Source organism: Delphinus delphis, chromosome 13, assembly GCF_949987515.2.
Source record: "Delphinus delphis chromosome 13, mDelDel1.2, whole genome shotgun sequence".
Classification (NCBI taxonomy): domain Eukaryota; kingdom Metazoa; phylum Chordata; class Mammalia; order Artiodactyla; family Delphinidae; genus Delphinus; species Delphinus delphis.
Genome location: NC_082695.1, coordinates 80947656 through 80972934, shown reverse-complemented (window position 1 = coordinate 80972934; position 25279 = coordinate 80947656). Strand labels below are relative to the sequence as shown.

The 25279-nt window shown below is 36.6% G+C and overlaps 1 protein-coding gene across 5 annotated transcripts in view; it reads right to left on the bottom strand.

Annotated features, from left to right (window-relative positions):
* CCDC102B (coiled-coil domain containing 102B) overlaps positions 1–25279 on the bottom strand; it is a 262646-nt gene that overhangs the window by 37706 nt on the left and 199661 nt on the right. The window lies entirely within an intron of this gene.

The window sequence follows — 25279 nt, the reverse complement described above, 5'->3', positions numbered from 1 at the left end:
GATCAATAGATTATGGTTGATACCTCTTTATATTTTTATTGGCTCAATGATATTCTTCTTTTGTTCCTATTCAGGTCTTCTGCTCATTACTCTGTTTGGAGCTCTTTCTTTTCTTTTTTATCTGTACATGTTTATGTTATAATCTCGATACTAACCCTTTGTCAGTTATAAGTGTTCCAAGTATCTTCAGCAAGTGTTATCAAGTTTATAACTTATTTTTTCCATTTTATTTAAGAGCTCTTTGGATGAATAATAGTCATTTTATTAAGCAAAATTTATCAATTTTTTTACAGTTAGGATGTATTTAATAATGCTAAAAAATTACTTCCGTATGCAAAGCTTAGAGAAGTATTAATCTGTATTTTCAACTAAAATTTGTTAAAGTTTTGTATTTGTCATTTAAGTCCTAGATCAAGATGGAGTTAATTTTTGTACATGATGTGAGGTAGATCTCCAATTTTATTTTTTCTATATATAAACACATTTCCATAGGTGTTTAAGTTGCCAAGTTGTTTAGCCTGAGTGGGATTCCATGGGGTAGGTTTAGATAGTTTTAGTGTCTTCTCTTCCTCACAACAATATCTAGCAACCATATTCCTCCAATTGAATATTTCAAAATCTTGTGGAAATTACCATGCATATATGCAGCTTTAAGACAAAAATCTTGCCTCTCCAAGCAGACTGCTGAGCTATGGCACTATAGTAAAATAAGGTTAATAATTTCCGTATTTAATAAAACTGTAAGGATAAGCAAATCTTCCTCACCTTGTGCAAAGTCAAATTACTGCTAAATATGAAAATGAATCCCAATTCTCTGATCTCTTGATCAGTGTTATTCAAGTTAAATCATTTTAAACATTAGAAAGAATTATATAGAGTTGAGTTGGCATTATTATTTTCCAGGAGAAAAAAGCTATCTCTCTTCATACCCTCACCATTCTATAAACGCTTTTCATCAATTACTTGTGCCCATGAAGTAAACATTGTGAAGGTGTATCAAAATTAACTCTCAAATATTTTTATTTCTAGATGTCAAACATTCAGACATTTTTAGTAATACACACTTTTTTTGACATCCACAATTCTTGTTTATATATACACCTATCAGAATTACTTTTAAATATATAATCCAAGTTTACTTTCTTACCATCAAAGTTCTCCCTTATGTAACCTGTGCAGGTTTTTGTGGACCTCCCTTTTCCTAGTTTCTGCTTTATATAGATAAATGTTGAACCAGAAATGTTTTTACAGATATTCTACATGTCTCTAGTTCTAATGTTTCTGCAGTTAATGTAACATGTATTTGTTAATATTTAGGCTCATGTTGGATTTAATCATTATATTTTACATCAAGTTATTCAAATCAAGTGTTGTGTATTTTGCTAGATAAATGTGACAAAAATATTTATTAAAGTACAAACATGTCTGTATATATATTACCTAAAAATTATTATAAAATTCGAGTAGGCCAGGCATCCAGACTAATTTTGCTTCTTCAGATACAGTCTTGCATCCAATTTCATTATTTGGGGAGGAATCGGGATGCTCAACGTTCATGCCTCATTAAAGATTAATTTTCTATCAGGATAAAAATTAGAAGAATAAGGTGATAGGCTAATAATGATTGACTAATTATTCTGGAATGTCGGATTATTTCACATTTTCATTTTCTTTCAAATATCTACTTGGAAAAAACCCACCTATTTGGCATTACCAAGGGCAGTTCCCAAATCATTTACTTAACGAATGAGAAATGTTATCTTTTTGTACTTTTTCTTCAATTTATAAATTTTCAGCTTTTCTATCACTTGGGATTTTAATATAGGAATACTAATATGGGATATATGGTAACTACTTGGAAAGCTTAATTACAGGCAGGTATTATTAGATATTTAAGGAATATTTTGGTACAACTATAAGAACAGCAGAGTTTAAGTAGAATATGATACTTAAGTTATTTATTATATTTGAAATTAAATTTTGTAATGCATTTTGGAAATGTATAACAAAAGTTTTAACATTCATATTTTTAAAAATTCATGTATTGAAATGTCTGAAAAATAATATCAGACACATAAAAACTCTTTCATTATGTTCATGAAAAAGTCAAACTGACCTGAATGATTACTGAGAGTTTTGTTTAATTATAATCCATCACTCTGACAGAACACTCTGCAGACATTAAGATGTTTAATTAGAATTCATAAAGCTATTTTATGATATTTAACTTTGGAAAAAAGGCTCACAATATTGTGAGTGATGCATGACATTTCTTATGTAAAATAACATACAAAGAAAAATCCAAAATGATACAAGATACTGGTGGAAGTGTTATATTTTCTAAATTTGCGTTAAGGATGTTGAAAATGCAATGGAAAATACCCAAGGTGTAATTCAGACCTCACCTTGGAGATTTGGCTAACATCCAATTCTGATCTTATCTCCCCCCTTGACGAACCCCTCAAGAGCTCCCAGTGCCCAGATGAGCACATAAACCCTCCTCCCATTTTCTCTCTCATATTACCTACCAGGGTAATCCCAGGTTTTCTTTTGTTCTCCAGCAGCCCTGAGCTTTTTGTATTTTTAGCCCACAACAGGGTGGGTTGGGTGGCAGTCATGCTCATTTTCTTTCTTTCCCCAATGTCTTTGCTCACATTCTCTCTTCTCTATGCAATGGACTACGACTCTACTCCTAAAATCCTTTAAGGGCTTCCCTGGTGGTGCAGTTGGTTGAGAGTCCACCTGCTGATGCAGGGGACGCGGGTTCGTGCCCCGGTCCGGGTCCACATGCCGCGGAGCGGCTGGGCCTGTGAGCCATGGCCGCTGAGCCTGCGCGTCCGGAGCCTGTGCTCCGCAACGGGAGAGGCCACAACAGTGAGAGGCCCGCGTACCGCAAAAAACAAAAAAAATCCTTTAAAACAGGCTTCTTAAACTTTAACATTCTATGAATCACCTTAGGATCTTGTTAAAATGCCAATAATGACTCAGTGGGTGTCAAGCACGGTTCATGATTTTTCCATTTCTCAAGCTGCCAGGTGATACTGACGCTGCTGGCCCTTGGAACACACTGAGTAGAGGTCAGTACAATTACCCTGGCCCAAATGATGTAGCTTTTCTTAAATTCTCTGCTATGGAGCTTAGGCCGGGCTGCAGTGGATGCAGCCACAGAGTCATGGAGTCGGAAGGTCCTGGCAGGTGTAGGGGAAGATAGAACAGATTCTGAGGCGGCTGAAGGAGAGGAATCTGCAGGCCCTACCTGCAGCGAGGCCTGTGGAGAAGAAGGGCATCAGGAGAGTGACCCTTTACTACTGGTGGGACGATACTCCACCCACTCTAGCATTAATCTGGACAAATAGGAAAGGGACCAAGAGAATCTGGATCCTCTCTTAGAGGTCTGTGCTGTTTGGATTGGTGTTGATCCAGTGCCTTCAAAAGTGCCTCTCTTTCCTTACAACCTTTAAGAACAAATAGGACTGGAGTAAAGGCAAAGGTCCATCCTTCCCTGAGAGGGACCCAAGGCCACATGCACTTGTCAAGGTTGATCTGGAACAAAGTAAGTTTTTATTTTCCAATCCCTAGACAAAACGGTGGAGTAGAAGGACCTGAGCTCACTTCCTCTCACAAAAACACCAAAATCACAACTAACTGCTGAATAACCATTGACAACAAAGGACTGGAACCTGCCAGAAAAGATACTCTACTTGTAAAGGCAGAGAAGAAGCCACAATGAGATGGCAGGAGGCGTGCATTCATGATACAAACAAATCCCATACCCGCCAGGTGGGTGACCCACAAACTGGAAAATAATTATATCACACAGATTCTCCCACAGGAGTGAGAGTTCTGAGCCCCATGTCAGGCTCCCCAGTCTGGGGGTCTAACATCAGAAGGAGGGATAAATTAGGAGGTTGGGGTTAACATATACATACTATTATATATAAAATAGATAATCAACAAGGACCTACTGTATAGCGCAAGGAACTCTACTCAGTACTCTGTAATAACCTATATGGAAAAAGAATCTGAAAAAGAATAGATATATGTATAACTGAATCACTGCTGTACACCAGAAACCTAACATTTAAGTCAAATATACTCCAATATAAAATTTTTTAAAAAGTAAAAAAAAGTTTTTAAATTTAAGAAACCAAAATCTTTACCAAATAAAAACTTAGTTTTTTTATTTTCCTCATTCACAGTTATAAATTCTGATATTAAGTAAGGAATGAACTGTTGATGAAGGTCTTGCGACATTTAGTGTATTCTTAGGCATTTAGATTGTGAAAAGCAAATAAAAGCCTCTTCACATTAAAAATACTCTGCTATGTCTGTTGTTTACCTTTACCCTTGATCTTAAACTTATCAAACTAAATTACAATAGTCATCGTCTCTCTCTCACAGGCTGTGAGGTTCTTGAAAGTGCTGCAGATACACACACACTTTAACTTTCCCTGTTCCCACTTGTGCACCAGATCCCATGCTCGTTCACCTACTCAAGGACACACACAGTATCATCAATACACGGTGCTGGGACTTCCCTGGCGGCGCAGTGGTTAGAATCCACCTGCCAATGCAGAGGACACGGGTTCGAGCCCTGGTCCAGGAAGATCCCACATGCCGTGGAGCAACTAAGCCCATGCGCCACAACTACTGAGCCTGCGCTCTAGAGCCCGCGAGCCACAACTACTGAAGCCCACACGCCTAGAGCACATGCTCTGCAACAAGAGAAGCCACCGCAATGAGAAGCCCCTGCTCACTGCAATTAGTGAAGAGCCCACGCGCAGCAACAAAGACCCAACACAGCCAAAAATAAATTTGAAAAAAAAAACACGGTGCTCTCATATATCTTCCTGTTTCTTTTCTACTTGATCCTTCCCATCAGGGGCTTTGCACTGACTGTTCCTTCTGCCTGGAACCTTCTTTCAACAGTTATCTGCATGATTAACTTTCATTAACATTTTCCATGTATTTATTCAAATCTGAGGCCAGACACCATATTTAACATTGCAACCTGCACCCAAAGCAAGAACACCTGTTTTTTTCCAGCAGTCATATGATTTATATATAAATTGTCTCCGTCTCTCTCCACTGGAATGCAAATTCCATGCAGAAGGGATATTCATTTTATTCATGTATAGATTTCAAGTGCTTAGAATAGTCTTTGCATGTTTATAAAAAAGAATAAATTAATGTTGGGTAGGCTAAAGCAACAGATGCCCTTCCACTTTTGTTAAATATCTATGCCAAGAAAGAAGACCATAATTTGCAAATTCTATATCCATAGTATCCTAAAACTTCCATATGCCAGATAAATTCAGTTCAATACTTACTGTTGAGCACAGAATAATTGCTTTGTTCCTATTGCTACTCTGGTAAGGCCCTGGCCAGTCTGGCTGAAATCTGGGTAGATTCCCAAAAATTTATGATTCAAGAAAAATGTTTACAGCATATATTATAATCTGATCAAACTGGCAGTCTAATAAGGTCCAGCTACCGTCTAAGACTTGATAGTATGGAGACAATGACTTCAGCTAAAAAGGACTTGCAATTCCTGGAAAATGTTAATCTCCATCATTGAAAAGAAAGGGAAATAAAATGACAAAGGAAAGACGAGAAAAGGAAAGCCTGTTAGGTGATGCAGACAATAGCACGTAAACCCATTTTTATTTTTATTACATACATCCTTACCTAAATCTAGCTGGAAACCACTGATAATCAGTTTTGATACATCTTTCCATTAGCAACTGAGCGGGACCCATGTCACAGAAATTGAAGTGACATGTTTAGCACTGGGTATTCTGGCAACTCTTTCTGGCCAACCTGCTCCAACTCTGCTCTAGGGCATCCACAGTGGGGTGTCTTTATAATCTCTGCAGTTTGGAATTTGATTAAGGTAATGAGGAAAGATGGCACAAATTCAGATGAGTGTCCTGTTCACAAATTCCCTAAACCCAGCTCATGTAATGTAGAGCCTTTGTAAGGAATAAGTGGGCATGACAACTTGCTGACTTTAAATAATTAGTACAGACTAATTTTCCAGATATTTTTAATTGGAACTGAAATATTCTGAACCATTTCATTAAGGATTATACCACAACATGCTCTTCACCTAAAAACAAATCATTAAAATCAACAGGAACATTTTACTAAAACTTCCTGGCGATCTCTGATGGAAAGTGGTTGCCTTTTGAGAAGTTTGCTAAGTATATAGCATGTGTTACATGATTATACATATATTTCAATGTCAGAATTAACTTCGTTATTAAATATAATATCTTATTGCTACCTATATGGAAATTATTGGATGATTTATATTCAGTGACTCCAGCTAATTCTTACTAAGGTATTCAAAATTAAAATGTGATCTCACTTTAACGGAATACTAAATGTTCTGTGGTCTTGTAATCCATGATAATAGGTGTGATTTGCCAGAATTATTTATCAGTTTCCTTACTGGCCTTCTTTTTAAATACATATGTCACTGAATTTCACAGGCCTTTCATGAAACTGGCTACTAAATTTCTTCCAAGTACTTTCCACGTAAAGTGAGTAGATTTATTGCCTACCAGACAATTGTTAAAATGTTTAAGAAATGTTAAACAAGTAATAAGCAGGGCATAAATGTAATTGCTGAAATAATTTACTAAACTATAAATTTTCTAATGAGCTAAGGTAACAGTGCAATTATTATATAGGGTTAATGAAAGTACTATATCTCAGCTGAACGACAGAATTAAATTCTTCAGAGCAAAAGGAATAAGTTTGCTTTTAAGTGAATGGTTCAACTGAGTAATTCAATAAAGAATGACACATGGTTCAGATTTGAGAGATTCCCATTTTAAGGAAACTATTTTGGGAAACCTGGAGACAGTTTTCTCTAAGTGGACCTTACAGTGAATGAATGATAAAAATTACATTCCCAATGATGTGAATCAATTATTTCCCCAAAGGTTTTATTGTCATCTTAGTGACCAAAACAAAAACAAAAACAAAACAAAACCAACCCAGAATAATTTTCCAAGTAGCTGTACTTTAGTGCCAGTACTTCCTTCTCTTTGGGAACACATGTGGTTAAATCTGTGATGAAGCTCAACATTCTTAGCAACAACAAAAGTATGAAAACAGGAACAGAAGAATTACAAGAGAAGAATAAATCTGGAGAACTGACACTTCCTGATTTCAAGACTTAACTAAAACTGTAGTAATCAAGACAATGCTTTACCGGCAGAAGGATACACTTTTATTCCATTGACCTAAATGTCTATCAAGAGTCCAGGGTCAGCTGGATTTTGATATGGGTGTCAAGATACTTCAGTGAGGCAAAGAATTATCTTTTCAACAAGTAGTTCCAGGACAATTAGATATCCACAAGCATAATTCTGAATTATGCTCACCTCATTTATAAAAATTAACTCAAAATGAATCATAGACCTAAATATATCTAAAACTATAAAACTCTAAGAAAACATGGGAGTAAATCTTCATGACATTGAAATAGTCAAAGTTTTTTACACAAAACAGCAGAGCCCAAGCAACAAAAGAAAAAATAAACAAGTTGGACTTGATTAAAATTATTTCTAAAAGTTTTATGGTTCAAATGAAACTATCAAGTTGAAAAGACAATATATGTAATGAGAGAAAATATTTGCAAATCATATATTTGAGTAGGGATTTATATCCAGAATATACAAAAAACACAACTCAATATTTTTTAAAAAAAATGGACAAAGAATCTGAATAAGTTGTTCCCAAGAAAATATACAAATAGCCAACTAGTACATGAAAACAGGATTAGCATTATTAGTCATTAAGGAAATTCAAATCAAAACCACAATAAGGTACCACTTCACCTCCACGAGGTTGGCTGTAATAAAAAAGATGAACTCTGACAAGTGGTGGTGAGAATGCAGAGAAATTGGGACCCTCAGACATTGCTTGTGAGAATGGAAAATGGTACAGCCACTGTGGAAAAGAGTTCGGTGCAAGGCAGAAATAGACACACAGACAACAAACATTTGAACACCAAGGGGGGAAGTGGGGCGTGGGATGAATTGGGAGATTGGGATTGATATATATACACCAATATGTATAAATTAGATAACTAATGGGAACCTGCTATATAGCACAGGGAACTCCACTTCCCTGTACAATAGAAACTTACACAACATTGTAAAACAACGATACACCAATAAAAGAAATCGTTAACAGAGTTACCATATGATCCAGCAATCCAAGGGAAATAAAAACATCTACACAAAGCTTGTAAATGAATGTTCATAAGAGCATTATTCATAGTAGACAAGGAGTGTAACAACCCAATCACCCAAATACTCATCAACTGAAAAATGAAGAAAAAAATGTGCTATATCCGTGCAATGCACTATTTTCGGCCATACAGAGAATGAAGTATCCATGCTACAATATGGAGGAACCTTGAAGACACTATACTAAGCGAAAGAAGCCAGTCACAAAAGGCCATATATTCTATAGATTCTATAGAATATAGCATCTATAGAATAGGAGTTACCTATTCTAAAATAGGTAACTCCACAGTGATAGAAAGTAGGCTAGTGATTGCCAAGGGCTGGGGGTATAGGGAGACTGGGGAATGGCTGATAATGGGTTTGTGTTTTCTTCTTTGAGATGACGAAAATGTTTTAAACTTAGATTTTAGTAATTGTGGGACTACTCTATTTTACTAGAAACCAATGAATTGAACACTTTAAAAGTGTATATGAATTAGATCTCAATAAAGACATTAAAATAAACACAATAAGAGTAAATATGGCATACATTTCAGTTGCTATATTTATATATTAAGCCAAATCAAAATTAATTCCAAGGTATCTACAATAGAATTAAGCCAATTGAATATATCCAAGGATTCGAGCTCTTAAGAATGTTATCTTAAATAATAGTATCACGTGAATCTAGAATATTTCATTGCTTTATCTCTATATAATGAACTTCTGAAATATTCAAGAATTGGATGGACTTGATGCCTTAATGAGTCTAACGATTATTGGCATTGCTTTAACATGTATTGACCTAGATAATCTTATGTGACTATTTATTTATATGCAAAGCATTCTATTAAACAGTTTATTTCAGCTCAGAGTTATTTTTCTTTTCTTTTCAATAAATTAAAACAGCATCATGGTCAGTGGGAGCTAAGCACCTGACATCCTACAATACTGATGATTCTTAATTTATGTCCTGAGAGACTTGAGTATTTGTTCAGGGTACCATAGCAACTGTAGAATCAAAGCTATGATATTATGTGACAAATCTGTAGTTGAGAGAACACTTCAGGATTCCATTGGATCACCTGGGGCAGCAATATTACAAGTGTTTATGGTGTGGTTTCTTGATAAGGGACACTTAATTGGTGCTAATTTTATCCAAATTACAGACAACTATAGGGCATCTATTTCCATAGAGTAGAAAAGTCTCATCAAGATGTGTGAGAAAACACTAAGTATATTTAATTTGTAACTGGTATCTCACAAAGGTTTTGATATTGATTTTTATTAACACTGACTTCAAGTTGCATTCACCTAACCAATATGCTAAAGTGTTTGTGCAGAGAATAATAATATCTTGTCTCACATCAAAGGAAGACAAAACATTGTCAAATAATATTAATTTTCATGACAACAGCACTTGTATTTGATCAGCACCATGATGTATATATTTCCCACTTTCCTCTCTGAGAATCTGAATAGTAGAGAACACTAATAAAGTACCCAGGGAACAAACAATCCTTCCTTCCCTGTTTCATTTTACTCAATTAACACACAACAGATGTCTGCTTTCAGAAGGAAGCTTTGTAAGAGCACTGGGCTATGTGCCTCTTTGCCTTTGGATACTGTAGTGAATTCCAGCATCATGAAATTTAATGAAAGAAATGAAATCGCCATTTTTGTCCCAAGTTTTAATCTTTTATCACAGGTCTTGAATCACCAGGCTTAATCTCCAACTAATGTTGAACATGGGTATAAAAATACTGTTACTCCTCGTTGTTTTAACCAAAAGAAAAGGAAATTGCAGAAACATCAGTTACAGAAATGCAAAGATGAAATGTGATTAGAATTGTAAAACTCTTTAGAGGAATGTAAACATTAAGAACAAGAATATTCAGTACAAAACTACTCAATTTTACTTACTATAACAGGATTTGGAAACTCTTCCTCATGGCTCTGTACTCTAGCAATTCAGCCTGGGTATTACGAAAGTGCCTGCCACCCTATAGGCCATCTACACAGGTGACAACCTGCTAGTGAGTCAGAAAAATCTGTTTCTACAAATGTGTGGTGAAACCTTTATAAAACATGGAAAACGGAAATCTTATTAAAAGCCACATGACGGGCTTCCCTGGTGGCGCAGTGGTTTGAGAGTCCGCCTGCCGATGCAGGGGACACGGGTTCGTGCCCCGGTCCGGGAAGATCCCACATGCCGCGGAGCGGCTGGGCCCGTGAGCCATGGCCGCTGAGCCTGTGCGTCCGGAGCCGGTGCTCCGCAACGGGAGAGGCCACAACAGTGAGAGACCCGCGAACAGCACAAAAAAAAAAAAAAAAAAAAAAAGCCACATGACTTGTATCTTAAAAACCACAAAGAAAAACAAGTTAGAAACTAACAGAATATTTAAAAACCAGTAATTACTCTTAATTGATTACAGCTAAGGCTCAAGCTCTTCTTAAAATAAGAATTAGATAGCCAAAATTAGAAAGAGATACAATGTTATTTCAAAATAAAATTCATGAAAAGAATAACTAGAAAAGAAAAAGTCTTCAAAAATATGTTTCATAAATAAGCAGACTACAAAAAAACAGCAAGATATGTATGTTAAGAGAAGGGGAAACAAGTGATATTTTTTGATTGATAAATCAAAGGACTAGTGCTTAATTTCCCACAGAGGATAGGGAAGACATCATAGTCTAATAATCAGCTTTTATTCAGAAGAGAACCTTTAAGTGTTTGAAAAGGACTATAATGATAAAAGGGATAATTACAATGATAAAAGGAAGAACTGTTTTCCTCTATCATACAAATATCTTTCCAGATTACAATTTTCCAAAATGACAGAAACATATGGAGTGGAAGTTACTTACCCTGCAACTTCTCCATGAATGAAACTGTTTTCACTTATAGGCACCTAACTGCATTTATATGGGTTGCTTTCCTGGGGTGGAAAGTTAAGACGGAACAAAATCCTTCTTTAACTGAATAAGATTCAAATAGAAAACTTTATAATTAAAATATTATACTCTTCCTTTAAAGAGAAGATGCAAACTGACTTGGGAATGAACTTCTGCATACATAATCTATAAACGTGGTTATCGGTCACTTTTAATGGAAGTTTCAAACAACTACAAGAGATTCCAAAAGTGCAATGTTTCTAAAAATGTTTCTGAAACAGAAATGGACACCTCGTTATTTGTTGAATTATATTTAAGCTTCTGAGTTCCAAACTTCTGCAACTGTCTATTATAATCTTGGTTATTTTGTAACTGAACCAACAGCCATATCATTCCAGAAATCTCTTCACCAAGAAACTTTGATTAATTTCCTCTGAATAATTTTGATGACTGTTATCTAAAATAATCTACGGTTATAGCAGTAGCTGGATTGCTTAATATAAGAAAAAAAGTTAATGACACAGTAGGATAAGTGTTTTAAAATACAGAAAAATATTTAAGTATTTTGTTTTACATATTTCCTAGTAGAAAATGTTTATGATCAACTTAGCTTAACAGTGATAGAGAAAACTCTATTTTAAATAACAGCAAGGAATAAGTAAATGGAAATGTAGTCATGATTTGCAAAATTTATACAGTATTGAAATATGAAGAAAATATTTCTTCCCCTAAATAGTAAGTAGAATAAAGCTGGCACACTTTAATTGCAATGCATCACTGCCATCATAGCCTTAGTAATATTACGAAAGTCAAAGGAGACTTAGTGCTGATGGAATAAAGATGGAAAACATGTAGAGCACATTTCTTAAAACAGAATTCTAATTCTGTACATATGAAAACCAATGAGACGGTAGTAAGCATTCTTTCACTAGAGTAACGTTCAGATTCCAAAATTTCAAAATATTTCCTTGCACCTTTCTTTGAACATAATCACTGCCCACCATCTGAGTCACTAGAACCAACTGTAAACAGATTTACCTGCCATTTATTTTGTACTATCAAAACAAAGTCAATATAGTAAAAAGGGTGAAACACATCTTTAAGTTATTATGAAAGCAGTTTTGACCTCACAGACCTCCAGAAAAATTGTCTAGGACCTTCAGAGTTGAGAACTGCTGGTTTAAAGAACGTTTTCCCAATGAAGTACTTTCTAAGTTGGATGAGTTCAAACATGATTGGTCTACTCTGCATTTGGCTAGAAGTTTCTAGAAACAGTATGAAAAATATTCTCAAATATCTGACTCAAACCTCCTTGTGTATAGGTTATATATATAAATGAGGAAGCACATTATCCAACCTGATGGAGAATGGCGGCTTCTCATGTTTAGAATATCACACAGCAACACATGCTTTAAAAGTTACCAGCTTGGAATGCTGCTGTCCAGTTCACCTGAGAGTATCTGTAAATGGAGACTGCTTCCACTAATAGTGTGCAAGTTCTAGCATGTTTAGCCTCCTGATAAAGAACTATGAGGTAAGCAAATAAATGAAAGCAAACCGACATGCCCTGAATGCATATAAATGAATGAAGTGGGAAATGTACTGGAAAAATTCCTGAATGCTATCGGTCATCCAACAAGGTATTTACTGCCTTTTTTTCCCCTCAACACATCCATTGTGCCCGTCATACCTAGGTCATCACGTGAATACATCCCATGTAGATAGGCCAATGTGAGACTTTCTACAGCTACTTCGTGAAATAAAGATCATGCAACTCCTTGGAGTTCCAGTTTTTCCTCAGTTTTGATAAACATAAACTGATTTAGCTATTAATACCTTAAATATTCTACATTAAAATGACAATAGATGTTTTATGTAATAGAGACCTCTAGTTTTAAAAATAAACTGTAACCATCAAAGAAATGTTGCATTAGCTAAAGACTACAATTCAGAATGTCCTGGGCTATTTGTTTACTTTTTGTTATTCAGGGAATTTTGTGAAAAATTGACATCACTGTAGGATACCACTATAATTACTGCACTTGCGTAAAAGACAGACCCAATCCTCCTACATTTAGGAAGGCAATTATATTTCTCCTTTTGAAGACACTGTATTTAAACTGAGGGTTTTTTCCAAAGAAGACCATGTTCTGCTAACAGACAATATGCTATAAAGTATTTAATTTTGTTTACTTAGTAATTAAAAGGAAATGCAGTTTGTTCAGTAGTATAGATACTGAAGTTAAATGTTATACCACTAGAAACGTTTAACTGGCTACAGACTTAATAGACTTTTAGCATGTAAGATTTTTAGGGATTTTAATAGACTTTATTTTCTAGAGCAGTTTTAGATTTACATAAAAATTGAGAGGAAAGTAAAGAGTCCTCATGTAGTCCCTATGCCTGCCCCACACACATCCCCACCCCAGTTTCCCCTGTTATTAACATCTTGCATTAGTGTCGAACAGACAAAAGATAATGTCATCTTGAGCAAGGCTGGCAGTCATGAGGGTGGTGATAGGTGGTCATTTTGTGATATGTTAGGAATACAGGACTTAAAGAATGTGAGGATTGATTTAATATGGAATAAGTGAGAGAGAGAGGAGTTAAAAATGATTAATTGTTTTGCCTGAGTAATGGAACAGCTAGAGAAGTGGGTTTAAAGATATAAAGTTGAGAGTTGTCAGCATATAGATGGCATCTAAAGCCACGAGGTTTGAAGATATCACCTTTCGGACGCGCAGGCTCAGCGGCCATGACTCACGGGCCCAGCCACTCCACCGCATGTAGGATCTTCCCAGACCGGGGCACGAACCCGCAATCCCTGCACCAGCAGGCGGACGCTCAACCGCTGCGCCACCAGGGAAGCCCTGAAGATATCACCTTTGGAGCGAGTGTAGGTAGGCACAGAATAAATGAAAGGATAAGACACTCACACATATAGAACTGAAGACGTGAAGAGAAATCAAGATTGAGATGACGAAGGGCAGAAGAAGGTGAAACCCCAAAAAAACACTGATTTTTCTAGATGCCTAGAGAGTACGTTACTTTAAGAATGGGACTGATTGTGTCAAATTATTATGATAGTTTGAGAAAGATGAAGCCCAAGAATGGAGCACTGGCTTTAAAAGTACGGAGCACATTTGTGGCCTTGAGGACTTTTCCATTGGTAAAGAGGCAGTGGTCAGAAGTATCACTGCTGTGATTAGAAACAGAATGAAGGTTGTGAAGATAAGAAGTTAATATATTTCTTTCAGGTTTTTTTTTTTTTTTTTTTTTTACTGTAAAGAGAGTTTAATAATAGCAAAAATGGAACGTGTACTTAAAGGAAGTCAGTTCATTTACAATACTTTATAAAATATTTAAATATACATGTATGTGTATATACACATGAATATATATATATATACTTGTGTATGTTTTTTTGTTGTTTTTTTTTTTTTTTGGCTGTACGCGGGCCTCTCACTGTTGTGGCCACTCCCGTTGCGGAGCACAGGCTCCGGATGCGCAGGCTCAGCAGCCATGGCTCATGGGCCCAGCCGCTCCGCGGCACGTGGGATCTTCCCAGACCAGGGCACGAACCCGTGTCCCCTGCATTGGCAGGCGGACTCTCAACCACTGCGCCACCAGGGAAGCCCCTTGTTTTATATATACAGGCTGACCACAGATAGGAACTGAGAAATTTCACCCATAGGATCAGATATGTAAGCAGAATATAATGGTTCCAACTGATACAGCTAATTTGGTAGATGTGATGGTGAGAAGTGTGTAAATATTCTGTATTCCACAGTCCTGTTTGTTTTTGTTTCTCAGTAAATTCAGAAGAAAGATTATCATCTGAGAGTATGGAGGAGTGAGGAGGGATTAGAAAAGAGATAGGAAGTGAAACAGTCATTTAGAAAAGTTAATGCTGGAATGCTAAGATGCTACTTGAGACTAGTGATCATGACTATAAACCAAGACCTGTTACCATAGCACTAGGTTCTTTAGTGCCACGTGCACAGCTGATGAAGCAGAAGGTTGCATTTAATGATGAAGCAGAGCTTGAACTTTACAAGTGAATGTCTACAAAGGATATGGGGGCAAGGAATTAAGGTATATGCAGTGAAGGGATTATAATGTAGAGACATCACATTTCACAAGGAGTGAAATCAGAAATGGAAGTGGATAAGTGACAGAGAAAAAGCAGTATCATCAATAGATTATATGCCCCAGGGGGTTGAAGTTTTGTAGTACTTGGTACTGAAGAAAGTAAACCAGAAAGATAAGAGTATGTTTGGAGAGTTCGAGACCCTGAAGGAAGTCTAGTAATTGGTGAAGATAATATCTGCAATGTGATCTTGGGAGTAGGTTGGTAAAGTCGAGTGAAGGACAAGATAACTGGAAAAGAAGAATTTGAGGAACTGAGAGTGCAAAGTGCTGAAAGTTTTCATTTGGGATACTGTACTCAGTAATAGAGTCCAAAAGAATAGAGAAGTGACATTGCCAAGATGGTGACAGAGGTTGTTTTTGACTTCACTCTCCATCACAGGAAGAACAACTAGCAACTACTCATGGACAAGGCATCACTGGGAGAATCCTAGAACACAGGAAGGAGGCTGAGTCAGTCGCCTTGCACCCCAAAGACCAAGATAGACTGAGGGGGAAGGTGAGAGGAACAGCTACACACTGACTGCATTGCCCCTCCCCCAGGCTGGGGCAGCACCAAGATCCTGTCACCTGGGACCCTGATTGAATCACTACAGTTTTCTCCTTCAGAACAAGAGCTCTTCCTTAGAACTCCATCCGAATGACTGCAAGTGCATTTTATGATGGATGTGGATGACTGTACAATACACCACCTTCAAAGACTACCCCTGGCTTCTTCAGAATCATGCCTAGAACACCCATTTTGGATTTCTCTGATGTAGACTCTCTACCAAAAGGGTTTCAATCTAGAGTTGACATCCTGGCTCTGGCTTCCCTCCATCCCAGCCTCTAGATCAAGTTCTGGATCTCAACTCTCTTACTCTGCTCTATCCTTCTACTGTTAATAGAGTCCTGTCCCATTGTATTCTGAAATATGATTATCACCTCTGGAACATACAATTCAGTCATTCAATGCACTAATTTAACTCTCAAAAAGTGATTGTTTCCAATCAAATGTGCAATTACCGAGAAGTGACAGAACTATACTTTTCGCTTTCTTAAATGAATCAGGTAAATACTTGAAACAAACAACAACAACAACACAAAAAAGCCCACCAGAATCTGGTGGGTTTTTCTAATCTATAACTTTAACAAAAAGTAAAATATTTTCTGCTAATTAAAGCAATAATATGTGAAGATATAGTAAGAACATAAATCTTATATCTTTAGGAGATGACTATAACTGTTGAATATTTCTTCATAATTTGTGCCAACATAAATTTGTCTTGCATTTATACTCATTGAGTGTGAAATGCATCAAATTACAAATTTAAATATGTCTAATTGTGTGCAGTTTATATTTTGTCATCTGATTTTCCAACTACAGCAGAACCACACAAATGAATAGTTATAGATCTTGCATATATAGCTTTTTAAACTTCAAAAGTTCTTAATTTATTATAGCATGAAGGGAAAATGACTCCTAAGAATTTCATAGCCTTAGAGTTCTGAGTGTTTAAATACACATAGTCATACCTTTTTTCATAATTCCAGTTGAGCAACACTAAAAAAAATTTAAGTTTTCATATTAGTTAGGTAACTGAAATGTCCTGTAATAAATGACCTACCTGACAAATCTTTAAAAAAGGCAGAAGTTCAAATATCATGATTATTATTTTAGAAAGTTAAAAAGCATGTAAACCTAAAAGTATAATTCCACTCGATATTTTTTTACAACACAATATTAATACCCTAAATATGTCACTCTTTCTCATTATATATTCCATATAAGAAAATTTTGAGAAAGATTTTTATTTCCTTTGACACAATAAAATGTCCCTTGTTTTATTTTTATCTTACTGGAACATTATTTGAAATGCTTTACCATTAAGCTCAATTATGATTTTTTTCATGAAAAGAATATTGCAATTAGAGCAGAAAAAAAATAATTGTCCCTGAATGTTCTCTTTGAAATGACCCACCAGAAACTTAAAACACTTATCTTTTTTTTTTTTTTTTTTTTTTTTGCGGTACGCGGGCCTCTTACTGTTGTGGCCTCTCCCATTGCGGAGCACAGGCTCCGGACGCGCAGGCCCAGCGGCCATGGCTCACGGGCCCAGCCGCTCCGTGGCATGTGGGATCCTCCCGGACCGGGGCGCGAACCCGTCTCCCCTGCATCGGCAGGCGGACTTCCAACCACTGCAGCACCAGGGAAGCCCTAGACAGCAAGTTCTTTTAGACAGTAAGTGGAGTTCAAAGGTCCTTCCTGAGTCTTATGGGCCTTGATTGTTTTCAGCTCAAAATAATCCACATGCCAGAGTGGCACATTCTAGGGTGGCCTGTTTTGAACACCATCAGAGACAATTTAGGTGGTTGGTAAAGTGAAGGAAGAGCAAGATCATGAAGAATGATTGCAGGAAATGGTGTCCTTCAAATTATCCACAGAAAGTGGAGCAAAATTATTAGAAGGATTTAAATTAACTGCATACATGTACAAGGATGCAAGACCTCTGTTCATGTTGTAGTGCTATGATGTCTTGATTTTAGGGGCACCTGAGACCACTCTACTGATGCTGGCCCAGTTAGAGGCACAGACTGTGCTGGTCCTTGCCCATATATTCTGGTTGGGGTGTCAGACAACAAATAATTAAACGCATAATTACAACTAGCCCTGGAAGGAAAAGAAACATGGCCACCTGTTTCCGCTGCATCCTGTGAAAACCACCATCTTGACATTTATTTTGCTATATTTAACTTCAGACATTTACGTTGGACTATCCCCAGCCACACTGTAAACCTCTTCTTGGGAAGAACTCACTCAAGTATATTCTAACATCTAACACAGAGGTTAGGAAGTAATTAAGATTAAATGAACTGGGCTGGTTTTTACAGTTCAGTTCAGATCCTGGGTCTGTGGTTACCGCTTGTGTCCCCGTGTGAACATGAAGCCGGCCTCTTTATTATTTTTTTTTAATCTTAACCTGAAACACTTACCAGATCTTTTCCTTAGATAAATGTGAATTTCAGTCTATCACTATTCTCACAATCTTAAAATTAGCAAGGTGTAAATTAATGAGATTTCACCAAAATATATTTCGGGCTGGGAAAGAATTCCTGTGTCCTTCCAAATAAAGGCTTGCTTAAAAAATCAGCTGTTAATTTAGATAATTAATGTTCTGTAGGTTTAAACAGTGTCTCTCACATTCATCGTTGCTGATATCAGACTTTTGAAAAGATTCACCTTTTTGACACCAGAAGCATTAAAATGTGAGGCCAGAATTAGCTAAGCAGTAATAAGGTGATAATTGCTAAGTGTGAAGCCACACAGACAATGCATTTAGAAAAACACTAGCACTTTGAGAGTGAACTTACAGTGCTCAATAGTACCTATTCTCCCCATCTGTTTAAGTGATTTTTTATCTTTTGAATTTCTCTCAAAACTAGAAGACATCAATTTGTTTTGCACATTACAATGCTACAGGTAGACTACAATGGACTAAGCCTCATTTCTGTAGCAAGCCATTTCATTTATGCTCTACTAGTAAAATCTGTTACAGTAAACACATGTGTTCAGTGGGGACCAAAGTTATGAATTTGAGTCTCAGTGGTGGCAGTCTTTTCTCATTAGACCAGTGGTTCTGATATTTCACTAGACATTAGAATCATTTGAGAAGCTTTTAAAAAATACTCATACACAGGCTCCACCCATAAAAATTGACTCGGCTAGTGGAGATGAGGCTTGAGTATTAGTATTTTTACAACTCAATCAAAAGATGCTCAGAAGACCTAAATAGACATTTCTCCACAGACATAGAGATGGCCAAAAGGCACATAAAAAGATCCTCAACATCACTAATTATTAGAGAAATGTTAATCAACACTACAATGAGATATCACCTCACAGCAGTCAGAATGGCCATCATCAAAGTCTATAAACAATAAGTGCTGGAGAGGGTGTGGAGAAAAGGGAACCCTCCTACACAGTTGGTGGAAATGTAAATTGGTACAACCACTATGGAGAACAGTATGGAGGTTCCTTAAAAAACTAAGAATAGAGCTATCATATGATCCAGCAATCCCACTCCTGGGCATATATCCAGGGAAAAAACATTGTTCAAAAGAATACATGCACCCCAATGTTTATTGCAGTGCTATTTACAATAGCCAAGACATGGAAGACCTAAATGTCCATTGACAGATGAATGGAAAAAGAAGATGTGGTATATTTATACACTGGAATATTACTCAGCCATTAAAAAGAATGAAATAATGCCATTTGCAGCAACATGTATGGACCTAGAAATTATCATACTAAGTGAAGTCAGACCGACAAAGACAAATATATGCAGAATCTAAAAAAAGTATGCAAATGAACTTATTTACAAAACAGAAACAGATTTACAGCCTCAGAAAACAAACTTATGGTTACCAAAGGGGAAAGGTTGGGGGGAGGGATAAATTGGGGGTTTGGGATTGACATATACACACCACTGTATTTAAAATAGATAACCAACAAGGACCTACTGTTTCTCATAGGGAACTCCATGCAATATTCTGTAATAACCTAAATGGGAAAAGAATTTGAAAAAGAATAGATACATGTATATGTATAACTGAATCACTTTGCTGTACACCGGAAACTAAGACAACATTGTTATTCAACTATACTCCAATATAAAATAAAATTTCTTTTTAAATATCTAAAAAAAAAAATACTCCAAAGGGTATTTATTGCACAGACAGGTTAGAAAATCATATTAGACTTTGACCTTTACACTGGGAATATATTTTATCTATAGCTATATTTGACTTACAATTGTGCTGAGCACTTATATCAAATTTCAGTTTTATGAAAAAAATCCATGAATTTCTGAAAGCAGGAATGTCATCTAAAAGTTAGGTGATTCTTTTTCCCTCACCATAGGACTTTTATTTGTCGATTACTATAGGCTAACTCTCACCCTCTGCTGCTTGGTTTGTGAATTGTAGGCATCTAGGGGCTAAGAGCTACTTGAGCCCTGATTTACATCTTTTTTAACACAACATAGTCACTACGTATTTTTAAAGTCCTCTTACTAATAGAATCTATTACTAAAATAGAAATAGAGAAAATAAGAGTAAGTATTGAGCTAGAGTAAGGGAAAAGAATTTAACAAAAAGAAGAAACTGAAATTGAGAGTAAATCCAATTAACAACTCAGCAAACTGAGTGATTAAACTCTTAGCTTTATAAACAAATCATTTGAGATTTAACTTACTTTTGCATCAGTTAAGATGCAGTTAAGATTTTGCATAATAGCCAACGTTTCCACAATTTGACCTATTGCTGAGAAGCAAAGAAAATTAGTAATTCTGAATATATCAAGAGTCATATTATATTCATATCCTTTAAGCCCAATAATTCCACTTAGAAAACTTTTTTTTCCAATGGGGAAAAAAGGTCTGTACAGTTGAATTTGAACAGCTTAGAAGTTAATCATCCTATAACTTAGAGTTGGCCCTACATGTGTGCGGATTCAACCAACCACGAACTGGGTAGAAAGTAGTATTTACTATCAAAAAATCTTCGTATTAAGTGGACCCACAGAGTTCAAACTCATGTTGTTCAAGGGTCAACTGTACATGAAAGTAGTCATGGTACAGTTATGTTGAGAAAAAAAATCCAAACAACCTTCAGTAAAGGAGGCTTGGTTGATTAAATAAATTTATATACAAGGAAATAAATATTATCCCACTCCTTGAAATACCAAGTATGAAAACTACATAGCAGCAGGAGAATTGATTATGGTAACTGGTAAAGCAGAGTATATTATTTCAAATGATGATTGCAATTCTGCATAAAATTGCCTAGGCATTAGAAGTTAATATACACTGAAGTAATATGATACAATGGTGTTATGATAGTTGATTTTTTAAAAATTTTTCCTTCTTTATATGGTATGATATTGTTTTACAAAATTTAAAATATTCCTTGGCAAGCCTTATCTCATTCAGTCCTTCAGTCTTCTTGATACTAGTACAGTGTGGAGCACCCATGTGTCTTAGTAATTGTTTATATTATACTCCTTGCTTCTTAGGTACTATCTGTTCTGTCTCTACCAACTTTGGTTATTGCATCATTATATTATTCATTAGACTGTTTTTCCCACCATATTTATTAAAGTGGTAAGTTATTTTGGTATTTTAATGTGGATATATATGTAATTAGTTCTGCAATTCAATAATGAAGTCTCAATTAAAATTTGCCATCACATAATGGCTTCAATGAAATGATGAGAAAAGAATGTTTGACTTCTAACAAATACACATCAATTTAGAATTTTATTTTTTTTAGGTAGTTTGTTTAAAGAAAAGCAACTCATCCAAAATGAATTTTTTAATTTGCTCATTTCTTTAATCAGACCCTGGGTTTTCTCTTATGGGCCCCCAAGTGTCTATTTCTCTTTTCAGTATAGAGGATTAATATCTCATTTTCATTTATTTAAAATTTGTTGACTTGTGGGAGTTGGGAACTCTGTATTTGACAGTTCCAATTAAACATTAATTTCAACTAATTGCAATTTGAAGAATTTGTTACTATGAAATTAAAAAGCTCAGCAGTGAAACTGACAGAATTTCCTTTGCTTCTCTATGATAAGTCAAATTATAGAAATGTTGACTGCTATCTAATGCAAAATCTTATTTCCATGAGAAATATTTTCATTCCCAGCCACCAGAAAGCGTATGACCTTTAATCAAAGAAAAACTGAAGACTGACAACTGCAATTAAACAATACAGATTACAATACCCATATGAGTTGATCGTGCTTTGGATCAATCCTCTCCGGTGATCAACTGATTGGATGGAGAGGTGCAGAACCCTGAACTATTTTATGTTTTGAACATATATTTCAATGCATGTATTTTTAAGCTTCAGATATGAAATATGTCCAAATACTTATCCATATGGAATTATAGTTCCAAAAGATTCTATTTCAAATCTGCACAAATTCCACTCGCCAAAGACCTCACAGGACCATGCCCACCATTTATGCTTGGGAACTATATTCCTCCCACAGATGGGGCAACAAATATTAAAATACACACAGATACCCTTTCACTCATTCCTGCTCTCACATACAATACAACACAGCCCATCTTCCTGGTCACAAATGTTTGTTTTCCTTCCTTCAGCATTCAAAAATTTTCACCCTTTCTCCAAGAGAAATTACCCAAGCAACCTTCCAATCACAACCTTGATCTCAAAGTCAAAGATCTCATATTTATGTCAGATCTCAATACACCTTCTCTTGCTCCAGAAGCTACGTACTCAAAAGGCAAGTAATTTATACTCTCCTCCCTCACCCACCCAATATACTATAGTGAAACTAGGACAGGAAAACTGCAATAAAAACTTCCATGTAGAAAAGAAAACCGAAAATACTTATGAAATCTAACTGTGCAGATGTTTCAAGGAGCTCCTGTTCTGCTCATGGGGAATGCTCCTTTATCCGGCCTGGGTTCTCCTCCCTGATATTAGCTGCCTAGTCTGTAGTTCTCCATGGTCTTTGTTCTCTAGGTGGTCCTTTTGCATTATTCACCATGTCCTTATTTGAATATGGCTCTGGACGTTACTCCTTCTCAGGTGTGGACAGCATGCCCAGCCATCTCCTTGTCCGAGAAGTTTGGAGGAATGAAGAGTTCTTTCAAATCCTGATAAATCAGTCTATTTTATCCCAGGCTGGAAGCTCATTTGCCAGCGTATCTTTCACAAAAACAAGTTCTTTTTTCTTTTGATTCCAGCAAATACCACAGGTCAGTTGTCCCATCTGCAGTTCTCTGGGAGACATTCTATTGTCTCTGAGCTACCTGCAGTTGCCTTGAATCTGTGGGATGTTCTGAGAGAAGCACAATCTCATTCTCTTTCTCCCTGTGCCATTTTGTTCAGCTTCAAGGATTTATACAAAATGACATTAATTAAGAGCTTTTAGCAACAGGCTTGAAGGCCACACTGTTGAATTGGTTCTTGCCTAAGCTTAACCTTAATTGATGTTCGTTGTTCAAAGCCATCCTCAGTTTTATGTATTACCACTTGCAAATGAAAATCAGACCCTGGCAGTCACAGAACTACTTAAATTTCTGTATTATCTTACATATCTTTTTGAAAATTCGACAAGTCTTTTCTGAGTTCATCTCTCTCTTAGGCACTTGTCAAACACACCAATAGCAAACAAGAAATACTAGCTACATACCTATTCATCTAAAAACCACAAACTCATTCTGTCCATCATCAGCTTTCCAAGGTATTATAGGATATAATGTACCAAACCTTTCAAGGCTCCATAAAATGCGTTGCCATCATTCTAACCTCCAATAAGTTTTCTCACCACCTACTTCTGGCACTGGAGCCAATGCAATATAAGCTGACCATACCAGTCAGCTTTAGCTAAGTTCTCCTATAGCAACAAACAAATCCAAAATGTCAGTGGCTTATCACAACAAATATTGATTTTTTTTGTACCCATGTGGATCCATTTGGGTCAGCAAAGGCTCTGCTCCATATCCTTCCCACTTCAGAATTCACACTGAGAGGATGATGTCTACTTTGCACCTGCTGGCCTCATGACATGAGACAAGGCAGAAAAGACACATGGGAAAAGAGGCACGGCACAGCCCTGTTTGGGCTCATAAAGCCCCTGATGGTAAGTGGCACACGGAGCTTCTGCTCGTCAGGCAAAGCAAATGTCACATGTGCCAAGCCTGATGATGATGTGAGAAGAATGATTCTCCTACAGGGAGGGGCCACTAACAGAATTCTTCTTAAAACCACGGCCGTTTTTAAAATTACATGATTAGATGGCTGTATCAGATTTTTGGGAACTAGTACTTTATTAGCCCTGGAAAACTGTGTATTATCACAATTTCCTTGCTGATGATTCAGTCCCAAGCAATTTCTTAAAGCCTATGTTGGCAAACACAAAGGTTATTTACCACCACTTGCAACAAATGCTTTTATATCAAAACTATTCAAAAGAATAATGACTATGATGAAAATAAAAACCCAAAACCACTCTACATTCCTCTCCTGAATTACTCTTCCACAGTCCAGCCTCACCACCCACGCACACCATTAAAAACTACATATATGTCTTCATAAAAAGAGACATCAAGGATGAAATGCCCACGGACAAGTCAGCCCTAGTGAGATCAGGGACGATGTAGGAGCCTCACTGGTCCAATCATTCTATTTTCCTGTGATGTTATGAGATTAGAAAATCTGGTGTGCTTGACTGGGATAGTTTTTTTTTTTTTTTTTTGACTGGGATAGTTTTGATGAAAAATTAAACCTTAAAATGGGGACTGTGTTCTGTTACTGAATTACCCCTTGGAAAAACAATTCCGTTTTTTTTTTAAATTTCCAACTGTTTGGCATTATCTGCAAATAGTTTCTCTAACCCGGGAAGTAATTATTTTTGCCTCAAAAGTTGTCCGCTAGAAGCAGATGCCGTGCCTGGAACCCCATCTGAAGTAATTGCCGCCATGGGGTGGCAGACGCTATCACGCTGACAGTGGAGACCGCTTCTTTCAAGAAAAATCTCTTTGTTGTCTGTAATTGCGGCTGAAATCACACCTCCCTGTTGCAGGTGTACTGTCAAGGTATCCCATTCTTAAGCATGCCATAAACCATTAGCAAGTTGACCTTTCACGACAAAGCAAGATGCCTACATTCTTTAAACATCAGAGAGCGCTGGGGAGAATGTATATATCATGACATGTAATCACAACATACACCATGTTTCTATAATATATAGAATTAAAGCTTAAAACTTAAAACACCAAGTTGTTGTGTTTTTGTTTTGTTTTGTTTTTTGCGGTACGCGGGCCTCTCACTGTTGTGGCCTCTCCCATTGCGGAGCACAGGCACCGGACGCGCAGGCTCAGCGGCCATGGCTCACGGGCCCAGCTGCTCCGCGGCATGTGGGATCTTCCCGGACCGGGCACGAACCCGTGTCCCCTGCACCAGCAGGCAGACTC